This window comes from Charadrius vociferus, unplaced genomic scaffold (assembly GCF_000708025.1).
Source record: "Charadrius vociferus isolate BGI_N301 unplaced genomic scaffold, ASM70802v2 scaffold418, whole genome shotgun sequence".
NCBI lineage: Eukaryota > Metazoa > Chordata > Aves > Charadriiformes > Charadriidae > Charadrius > Charadrius vociferus.
Genome location: NW_009649614.1, coordinates 279448 through 290541, shown reverse-complemented (window position 1 = coordinate 290541; position 11094 = coordinate 279448).

Here is an 11094-nt window from a genome sequence, read left to right as displayed (position 1 = left end):
CTCAGCTGCCGGCTGGCAGTGAAGTCCCCACGCTGCCTGTCCCCCCATAGCGTGGGCCTCTGGGGTATCCCAACACCGCCCGGCACAGGAGGAACACTCTGTGAAATAAATAAATAAATAAATAAATAAATAAATATTCTGTTTTTTATATATAACAAAAATTACCAAAGAAGATGGTGCAGAGTCAGGAAACAGAAGAAAACATAATGCAACTTGCTGTAAAAGCGCAAGTCTCGGAAACTTGTTTCCTCAGGGAAAAAAGGAGTGGTCCATGAGGGAAGAGTAGTCTCGTCCCATTCATTGTGCAAGTGGTAAAGAAAACACCACAAATAGGATAGAAAATACAGAAAATAGTGGCTTCACTATTACGTTCTCCACCACAGGTGGCTATACACTTTTGTGCAAAACCTTGTAAGAGGCGAGCACTAAAGTTGACCAGCCTTGAACCTGGGATCAGCACTGTGTTGAAAAAGGAGTGTTTTCTTTTTCAGTGTGAAATGAAGAACAGCCAGGGCGAAATGGGGTGTGACTGGAAGTCTACAAAGAGATAAAAAGTACTGGCAGCAGCACACAAGGTGTATTTCGATCATTTTGCCTAGTTGTCCTAGATCACCTCTGTAAACATCTGTATTTTGAAACTAGTGCAGTGTGAATGTAGTGTTCCTTTGAACATCCAATGGAAAAGCCGAAGCGCCGCTACTCCTGGAAACCCTTCCTTTGGTTTTCTGCTGGACTGCTAACAGCAGGAAATACAGACAACCACAAACAAATGAGATGTGTATAACTCTCATTGCCGTCAGCTAATAAATATGCAAAACCCTTTAATGTGGAACATAAAAGAAAAACTATAAGTATATGCTTCTCATAAATGATAAATGCTTCCAGTTGCATAGTGAAGCAAACCAGTGAGTACTTAAAACAGATTGTTCACCTCAGGAGCCACAGTCAGTCCACAATGTATGGAAGAAGGTCCTTATCAGCCAAGACACCAGTTGCGGACACCCACTCATTGATAGTAAAATAACACTTTTTGTCCTGCAGTCCTGCAGCATGGGAGCTCAGTAGAGGCAGGATTTCAGCCCACATGTCAATTGACTCTCAGGCGACACAGATTTTCCTGCCTACAGTAGAGAAGGAATCCTTTCTTTCTAAGCTGGATAGTTTACCTTTCCCTTCAGTCTCTGCAGCATGCCTTTCTCCATCCAAAAGAGCAACTAGAAGAAGGAGCTGAGCTAATGACGGAGCTTTAGGAAGCAGGTCAAAGTCTGCTCAACCACTGTCAGAGGGTTTTCTGCTTCACTTTCAGGACCATGTGGAGAGGGATGAGCTTCCCAGGAGTTCTCAGAGTTACAGACACAGTGATGACTACAGCATGAAATTCACATCTCCAAATTTACACAGCAAGTGTGAGCTGGTGTGTACCAACAGCAGCACACCAGCAAGAGCACAGACCTCACCGGAATTTTACTTGCCCGCTTTAAGGACAGGTCACTCATCTTTTTGGCACTATCTGCTTCTATGATACCCTGTACCATGTAGGCCTGAGGTGCCTGAGAGCTCTGTGAGACAAGTAACAGATTTCTATGCTCCAGTTGTCACAGAAATACAGTCACTGCTAGCACAGAATACAGCAGCTGTCTAGCAGGAAGTCACCAAATAAATGAAATGATCAAAAACAAATACTCCACCTCAGAGGAAAAAATCAGGCAATGAAAGCAAACACTCTGCCCAGTCGGAACTGCAGGATGTAAATCCATCAGATGCGTTTTGTATCAGATAATAGGACTGCGATCCCTTCCTTATTCAAAAAGCATTATAGGCCTTGGTTTTTTCTCCTACAAATGGGAGTCTTTTAAAAGCCTCATACAATTACAAATTATACAGAAAAAAACCACAAATGTATTTCAAAAGCTATGCTTGACTGAGTGCACCCCATTTTGCCATATCTTGGAGGCCAAACAGTCCTCGTGCACTTAGCGTTTGGAAAGATCACCTGAAAAGTCAGGTACTTCAGGAACTGGCATTAAATAACATGGCCAGTATTAGAAAGCAGAAAGCAGCACATAGATACATTCAATTCAGTTACCAGTAAAGGCTGAGTTGAAGGAGTATAAAAAAAAATAAAATACAGTGCTTGTACACCTATCCACTTCTGACTCAGTGGAAGTTTATTGGCTACTGCTATTGCTGCTGCGACCATGGCATGTTGTAGAGACGTCTGTCCAAGCACTTACTTGGCCTCACAGTGCGGAGCTTGGGAGATCTGACAGGAGATCTCAATACCAGGTAATTATGGCTGCAAGAACAAATGCTGGTGGGTAGGCACGTGCTTTAAATGTGTTTGAGGTTCATCAGTCTCAGGACTGTCACCACTCAATGCGATAACCACATCGTCATTCTCTGTTCGTCTCACTGGACACTGAATGAATTTGCTTTGGGCTGAGTACATCTGGATGGAGTAAGGGACAACAGCCTGTACTTCCTATTTACCTAGGGATCGCTGCCAGATACGAAGTTGCATTCAGGCATAGCAGGGAGCACTAATGAGCTTGAGTAGTACTTTGATTTCTGGATGATTCTGTATGGAGCCAAATTACAGAATATAATAGTCAAGGGGTTTCCCTTCAGTGACTGGTCATTGCAGCAATTTCATTTCTTTAAGTTAATGTTTATAATTTAAACAGCCATATACACACACATATATATATATTTCCAAATACTCCAAGGTTAATACATAAATGCGAGTGCTGCAGCTGTAAACATGCTGTGGGAAAATAATGGAAAATTAGTGAGGAGGATTGTAAACACACTCAAGCGACTCGCACCTGGGGTGCTGGACAACATGTATATCACACCAATTGTTGTTCAGCCTTATGTGCTCGCAAGTAGAACATCCACACTTAGATAACAGAAGCCTGGGATGGACTCAGGGACACCTTATCTAGCATACATGGGATCACTGCCTTGTTGTTGAAGAAGATCAAAGCACAGTGGAAACCTATGCCTGCTTGAACCTTTGAAAAGCAGGAGAGAACAGCAAGTCAGAGCTCACATGCTCCTGCTAACAAGGACTTTCTCCCACTCTGTGGTGCCTGCATCACCTGCTCATGTCCCTCTGTCCAGGCATTGCTGCAGAGACTCCTTAATTCACGAGGTATTGAGATTAAATTTGTTCTTTGTCTTTCATCCGTGGTCTTGTGGTTGTTCCTGCATCCTGCCTGAGTCAGCTCACACATACACCTGCCTTGGGTCAGACCTTGGGTTCCAGCACAGGCAGACCAGATACACAATTCACTGTCCCCACAGGTGTGCCCTGCACAACACACTAACATCCTTCCCCCCAGCCCACACCTACCCATCACCTTGGGCTCGGGCTCCTCACGAGGTTCTCACTCGCAGCCAGGCCGTGGCTAGCACTCTGGGAGGTCATGGTCCCACAAGCAAACAACAAGTTCATTAAAAGGAATGAAGTCTAGGACGGTTTAGATTTGAATCAGTTCCCTTCCACAATAGGATTAGGATCTTCAACTCTAAAATGTTTCCACTGAAGGCAGATGATCTGGACATTAGGCTTCAGAACATATCCTAAGGGGTGGAGGGTGGGGGTTGAGCTAGCAGTGAACCAGTATTTTAGGGAGAAGTTTACTATAGTCAGGGAAGTGTGAGTTTTGCTTTCAAAGTCACAAGGTCCACAGGAAAGCTAGCTTCCTAGGTGTCCTAGAGGTCCCATTACACAGAAGGTTTGGATGACTTCTGAAGGACCCAGTTCACCAGGTAAACAACTAGTTCATACCAAGGCCCATACCCACATACCAAGTTCATACCCACATTTTGGTGCATATACTTTGTTTTCTTCAATGGAATCACCTTTGAGACACACTCTCTATTTGTGTAAAATGTATCCAGAAGCCATGCTGAAATTAGCAATGAGCTAACTGAATAGGGCTGCAGCACTTAAAATATTAAAACACGCAGGCTCATGAAATGTTACGTGTATGGAGAGATCCCACCCCTAGGGGATGCTTTTGTTTCAATCTTAAGCTTCGGGAAGGGAAAAAATCAATTTCACTTTATAGGAGAAAACAACTGTAAAGAAAATGGAGGGGTCTGCATCTTGAAATAAAAGGCCTCTCACATCTGGATATTACACCAGGAATTTGAAAACTGCGTATAAAATATTAATGCATATTTCTATAATGCTTATTACTGTACTAACAAACCCTAAGAGTATTTAAAGATACATAATTTACAAAGAAAAAATATTTAAATAGCAAAAGTTCTGCTGATTGCAATGAGGGCGGGGTTGAGCCAGAAGCTGAAACTTTAATTCACATAGGGTTTCTAGTTTCTTTTACATTACAAAAACATCACACATTCTTTGCACAAATTAGAAAGCAACACAATCTGTAAAATATGACATTATTTGACAGCAGTACCAAAGTACTCAGGATTTTCATGTTTGTACTTCAAAGAGAATTGCTATTGTGAGCCAAGCATGCTTCCACCCTAAATCCATTAAAAAATGCAGAGCTATCAGTGATATACATGGCCACAACTACCCCAGCAAAAAAAAAAAAACTAAAGTCCTCTCGAAATCCACAGGGTTGTTTCACAGCTTGCATGGCACTGGTGGTCCTGCTGGCCTCCAAATTCCTTGTGAGGGCAGTCACAACCATGGCTCACAGGGGAAACAGGGGCGAGTCAAGTGCTCATTTTCTTCCACCACTGAAGTTCAGCAATCTCTGCAAAGGTTCTGAGGTAAGTATGGGAAAAACGTTACAACACTCCCTTCCAGCGGAGCATGATGAGTTGAATTAGCTGTACAAACTTCTTAGCAAACTTCCTGCAGATGTTCATGTGGAAGCTCAAACATCTGTCAGCATTTGTCCAAGTTAAACTGTATTGCACAATACCCCACTTGAAAGTTGTGTGCCGGAGCAGACTTTGCATTGATTTTCATCCATACAAGACAACTACCATGAAGGCAAACATCATCTCTCAGCCTTTGGTTCAGAGCATACAAAGTCAGTGAGATGATTATCATCATTCACTGGATCATGAGACTTGCCAACATGTTTTTGCCAGTAGGGATTGAAACTACTTTGGTACACTATTCACTATTCTGTTTTTGGGGAACGTATAGGCAGTCCTGTTTTTCTAATACCACTGTCAGGAAAACTACAGCAGGCAGTGTACTGTCTCAGAGTTTTCCACGCTGCCTTTCCCAGGAGTCTCTCTCCCCCGAGGACTGTGTTTGTTCCCAAATACTTCTTTCACTACTGGTTCTCTCTAGTTGCTTTCACACAATCGGTGCAGAAAGCTGCCAGGCTTGCTAACAGCCCCTGAGAAACCCTGCAGCTCGCACCGCTGAAAGACTAACAAGTTTTGCATGTGACACAACTGGTGGTTTCAAATGCCTACAGTTAAATCAGTGCCTACAGGAACCTGATTGCCTCTTGCTGGATGCAGGGTGGCCACTACATCCATGAATCTCCCCAGTCTATGATGAATTGAAAAAAAACACCCAGCACCAGTGACTTAGTAATCCAAATAGAGGCACTCTGCATCTCCTGGTCAAACTGCAAATCAGAGCTCTGGTCTCCTGTCTGTATTTGTGCATAGACAAAGAACATAGCAATGCACATCTGCCCATCAAAAGCGTTCATTTTTTTAAGTAGGTACAATTATATTTGCAGACAGTGTTGGCAGGTGGAGAAAAGAGGTATTGCCCACCTATCGCTTGAACAGCTCTTCTTTTTAACAGTATTATCTAAATGAATATTTAGTAAGGCTCCAACTCAAAATACCATCTAATGTTATGACAAATAGTCACATTTTTTCAAGTTTGCCATTGCAGGGAGTATAAAAACAAGAATAAGAGTTGATCATTACTGTATCACTAACACTAGTCCTAAAACATACAAAAACTACATTAGTGTCAGTTACCAGGTGGCCAGTCCAGCAAACTCTTCAGACCCAGGCTTTGAAGAGCTGTCAGCCTCCCAGCAGCCTTGCTTACTGAGTGCACAAGAGAAATAACCCCCACCACACACCTATTCGGTCTGTTCTTTTATACTGTTCTTGTTACCGGGTAGAATTTGGACGCTGATGGGCAGAACTCGCTTGCAGTAACATCCCGTTTCCATGGCTGCTGCACATGCACATTAAAACAGTTGAAAGTGCTTAGACCAGTTTTGGCTGGTTTTATTGTTCCTTTTCTTCTTTGGGGGTTATTCTGATTTTTAATACTCCCATCACACAATTTGAAATTTAGATCCTTTTTCTGCTAGTTGTCTAATGTCAAATGTGTTTAAAGCGCTTTCCCAACCAGTACTGACCCTCGAAGCTGGGATCTGTATGAGGGATCAGATTTTACACCATGTCTGATTTGCATGAATCAAGGTGAAGTCCAGCAAATAAAACTTCTGCTTTGCACATGAGTTAAGCCAGGTTCCTAGTACATTTTGTGAACAAATTAAGTAGTACAGGAAAAACATGTATCATCTACAACAGGTATTTCAAGTTTGTTAATCTTGCCAGCATCTAATCTCTATCCAGAGCCTGTTATTAAAGTAATTAGCACCATGATTTTTAAATAATAATATGCAATAATATTCCATTTCTGAAACAGCTCTCTTTATAGCTTCTGATTTTTGTCATTAATTCCTTTCCAAATCACTGTAAGGACTATTGCTCTTTATTGATCTGGCTCTTTTAATTATGTAAGAGCTAATAAGGACAGGATTTAAAGTTGCAATTACCTTTGTTGCTGAACTTCCTTGCATATGGGAGGCTCTATGGTGTAAGAGCTAAGTATGCTTGTAAGTGATTGCAAAATGAACGCTTGGCAATCTGGGGAAGAGATGTGGACTAACAAAATGCAAAAAAAAAAAACTTCAGAGACACTAAGACAGCACACTTCAAAAGCATTCATTAGTAACTGCTCAGTAATAGTAATCATACGACTTACTCATAGGAGCGGCATTTTAAGATACAGGTATTTTCTCCGTGCTGCTTCTCACAGCCAGCAGGTGGCTACATCCTACTAACGCTTTGAGTGCTTTCAAAATTAATGGTTCCACATCAGTGTGTACGGTTGCTTTTGTAAGTAATGTTGAAATACAGAGTACGTAGCTTTTACACTCTGGGTATTAGGAAACAAATATAAGATGAGAAGATAAAATAAAAAAGCTGTTGCAGAACCTGTATTTCCAATGGAGGCCAGAATCTTTCCAAGTGACAAAGTAATCCTGGGGAAGCTGCTTTTAGTCTCACTTAGACTGGAACAAAAACAGTATAGCTCTCCAGATGCCCTCTTCAGCTATGCCAGGTTTCTTTTTGAAGAGGCTAAAGAAAAGAAAATCATCTTCCCATAACTCTGTACAAACTTAAGTCCAGTTTGCCCTGCAATAATACTGAAATTACTCTAGATTGCACATGACTGTGGCCTGCGAGCAGTAGCTGTACACTCACTGTGAGCACTACGTATGCCGGCAGACTTCCACACACAGGCAGAAAGATCCGTGAATTCTCCTGACCCTGCTCCAAGGATCAGACTTTCACTGTCACTTTTGAATCAGACTGCTGCAGCTCTAGTTGTTACTCTGGACTGAAATCACTGTAATTTTCTGATTTTTTTTTCACTCTTGATGTGGCAGATAAATAAAATATTATTTTATGACCTCAGGGTCACCGACAGATTTTGATTTATTGAGAACTTCTCAGGAGTCTTTACGTTAATGCATTGATTTTGGTTGCATCACACGGAGAACCTTTTATGTGGGAAAACAGACTTTGATTATATACACAAATGTATATTTGTATTATATACACAAATTTGATAAGATTCTTGTGCAAACCTGGAGTTGGCATCGGAAGATTTACTCCAGATGACACTGACGAAGTGTAGCCCATAAAATGAACATGTTTTTAAAACCTAAGGAACAATCATGTAAAAAGATAACTGAACTTCCACTGCTTATCTGCATTAATTTTCTCCAAAGTGAGTCAAGTAGCCATTGCATAAATGTATTATAGTATTTCCTTTGTCATTGCTAGAAAAATAAAAATGAACTAGCAATAGCTTCTGTGTGTAGCAGTCTGTGTATTTAACTTTTAGATCAGTGTTTGCTTAGGCTTCTCTATACAGAAATTAGTATGCTAGGACATGTATGGGTTATAATATGGTATATATTATGGTTCTTCTTTTATCTACAGCTAGGTTCAGTTAATTTTGTTATTCCTTCAGCGTCACAATCAAGCTGAGAACATGCTTATGTCACTTAGAAGCAACAGAGTGACGTCACTCCCGTTCCCTCTTACCTGGGTTTTTTGTACTTCAAACTGGAAAAATAAAAGAAGTTATTTACAACACCATACCCTAAAGCACTGCACTTCAGTAGGAAAAAATGGGATGAGGTAGCATGTACAAATATTTAATGTGATGTTTTAAACCTATAACAGCTTTAGCTTGATTTACTGATCCGAAAGATCTAAAAGCTTAACAGATTCATCAAACTGACCATTTTTTCCCCAGTACTGGGAAATTCTGTTGGGTGCAAAGAGCCAGTTTGTGCTAAGTTCTCCTCAACCCCCCAGATATCTACTGTATGATCAAAAGGAAAGGATTTCAGTGTATCGACTGACTTTGCGTTGCGTAGAACACGTTCTGAAAATTGTTGGTACAGTTTTGATTAACACAGCCATCCTTTGAAGCTGATTTACTTCACAATGAGGACTAACCACGACTAACAGAACACCACAGTATAGGCTATTTCACCAGCACTGCTCACAGTAGACACATCTTACTAACACTCTCTAACTTGTATTTACTGTCAATACATATCCAGGGCCTTATCTGAACTCCTAAAAGTCTACATAAACTTGGGCCTTGGCTGATTGAAAGACAGTCTTTCTTTCCTTAAGACTCAGGAAGTTGAGATTACCCAATGTATACAAGCCCACACTTTTACAAGAAAGAGGTATCCGCAATGATGGGTGTTGCTGGCAAGCTTTAAGAGATCTGTGCGCTTTTACAGTAGTTCACCAATATGCTGTGAGAAGTTTCAATTAGGAACTGGGGTGGGAATGCTTTTTTCTACTTTGAATTTGGCAATATTCTGGATACAACAGACCTTTCCTAGTCTCTTTGGGAAAGAGGCAGGTATAGTAAAGGCAAACAGAACTAACTCCAGGAAAGTAAATTCCTTTCATTCATATTTTATTTTACCCTTCTCTAAAATTAGGCAGCTAATTTAAGTAGATGATAAAGCTTTACTGAATTCCAGAAATTCGGTATCAGACAAGTAGTCAAACCAGAGAGGCTCAGAAAGACACTGAAAATACTCCAAAAAGCTGTAAAATAGATTAAATATGATTTTAAAAGGTATTTAAAAATATAGTATTTGGAAAATTCTTTAGGGGTTAGAAGCAGGTGATGAGTTTTCTGGTAGGTATTCTTGAGGTTTTTTGCCTTTTAATTCTTGACTGTTCATCCTTCACCATCAGATTTTAATTTCACCTGTTATTAGATATAATAAATAAAACATCGGAAGACATGTATATTCCATTGTCTCCTATTTCAGCTATGTGACTGTATTCTGGAATTCATGAAGCCAGACAGCTTTTTTATATAACTACACCAGAGCTTCAGAATCAAGTTATATATTCTGCCAACATTAGAAATAACAAGAAACGTAAATGCTAGAAAGAAGGCACCCGTGCTAAGTATGGCAAATGGTCTTCAATGGACGAACAGCATCAGAAAAAATTCCTAAGATGTGCATATATCATTAAATGACAAAAGACTGATATGAAGCTCCTCCACGTTATTAAAGAAATAGTAAGTGGAAAAAATATTTATTTTGTCTCTGACTAAGACAGACTGGAGGGGAAATCCTCATTCAACTCAAACCGAAAGGATACACATATCCTATTGGATCTACAACGTAATTAAACACATCTTAAGTGGATACTGAAGTGTACACAACATGATCCTGTTAAGTCAACCGCCTGGCTGAGTTTTACCCAGTCATCTCGCCAGTTCACTACTAACGTGAATTATATCTGCACAAATCAAATGAACCACACCAGCAGGAAGCCTGAATATAATTGCCTTCTTAATATTGCCTATAGGCTCCTGTGTTCATACAATTTGATTAGGTTTCTCCCTCTCCTTCTCCCCTCCCCACAGCATCTCCAGAGTGCGTTGCTGCCCACACAGCTCTGTCAATGTGTGCTCATGGTTAGTTAGCCTGGGCTTGAGTAAAAGACAACTCCTGGCAAGACTTACTGCAAATACACTGATATAAAATAGCTGGTAGGTTGACATCACACCAGCCTGGCATGGAGCTTTTTATAAAATGCAAAGTTATGCATTATTAAAAAAAAGCTGTCCAACAGAGAAACAGATGTTTCCTCCGCTTTGTTGTAATCAAGCTGGATAAAATTGTGATCATCTGATTACACAAGCATTTGGGTGCGCACTGTAGGTGGGGTAGTCACTTGCTCTTGACGTTAACAAAATCTCAAGGATTGTTGTGACAGAGCAATTAAGGTCTGAGAATGGGAACAGCAATAGTGATAAGGCTTCCAGGGTCAAAGCGACCACAGATATTTTTGGGTTTGTTCACTTGGATCTCCTAAGGACTCTCACCCAAATGAAATATTTTCCCCTGCCTCACAATTAATCAGCCAAGAAATTGAAAACATGCAGGCAAATTCAATTACTTTAGCAAAATCATACTGTTATTACAGCATAATTTGTATTCAGTCACTGGGCGCCTTAAAGGAATCGTTGTCTGTTAGTAATTTAAGGACTGGGCTGTTTGGGTAGTAGCCTAATAACTTGGAAGGTTCTGGTCTTTGTTAAGAAACTCTTAAAAGGCATGCGACATAGAGGCAGTACCAACCTTAATTAAATGGTCAGAGACAGATAACAGTAAGAAAAATGCAAGGCATCCATCATTCATAACATTATTTGAAGTCCCCTGCAAAGGAAATAAAATTTCATGCAGACTGGGAGACTTAATGTACTTTCTGAGAATTTCTTCCGAGGCTTGATTCATATAAGGTCACATTATGCCTTTTAGCTTC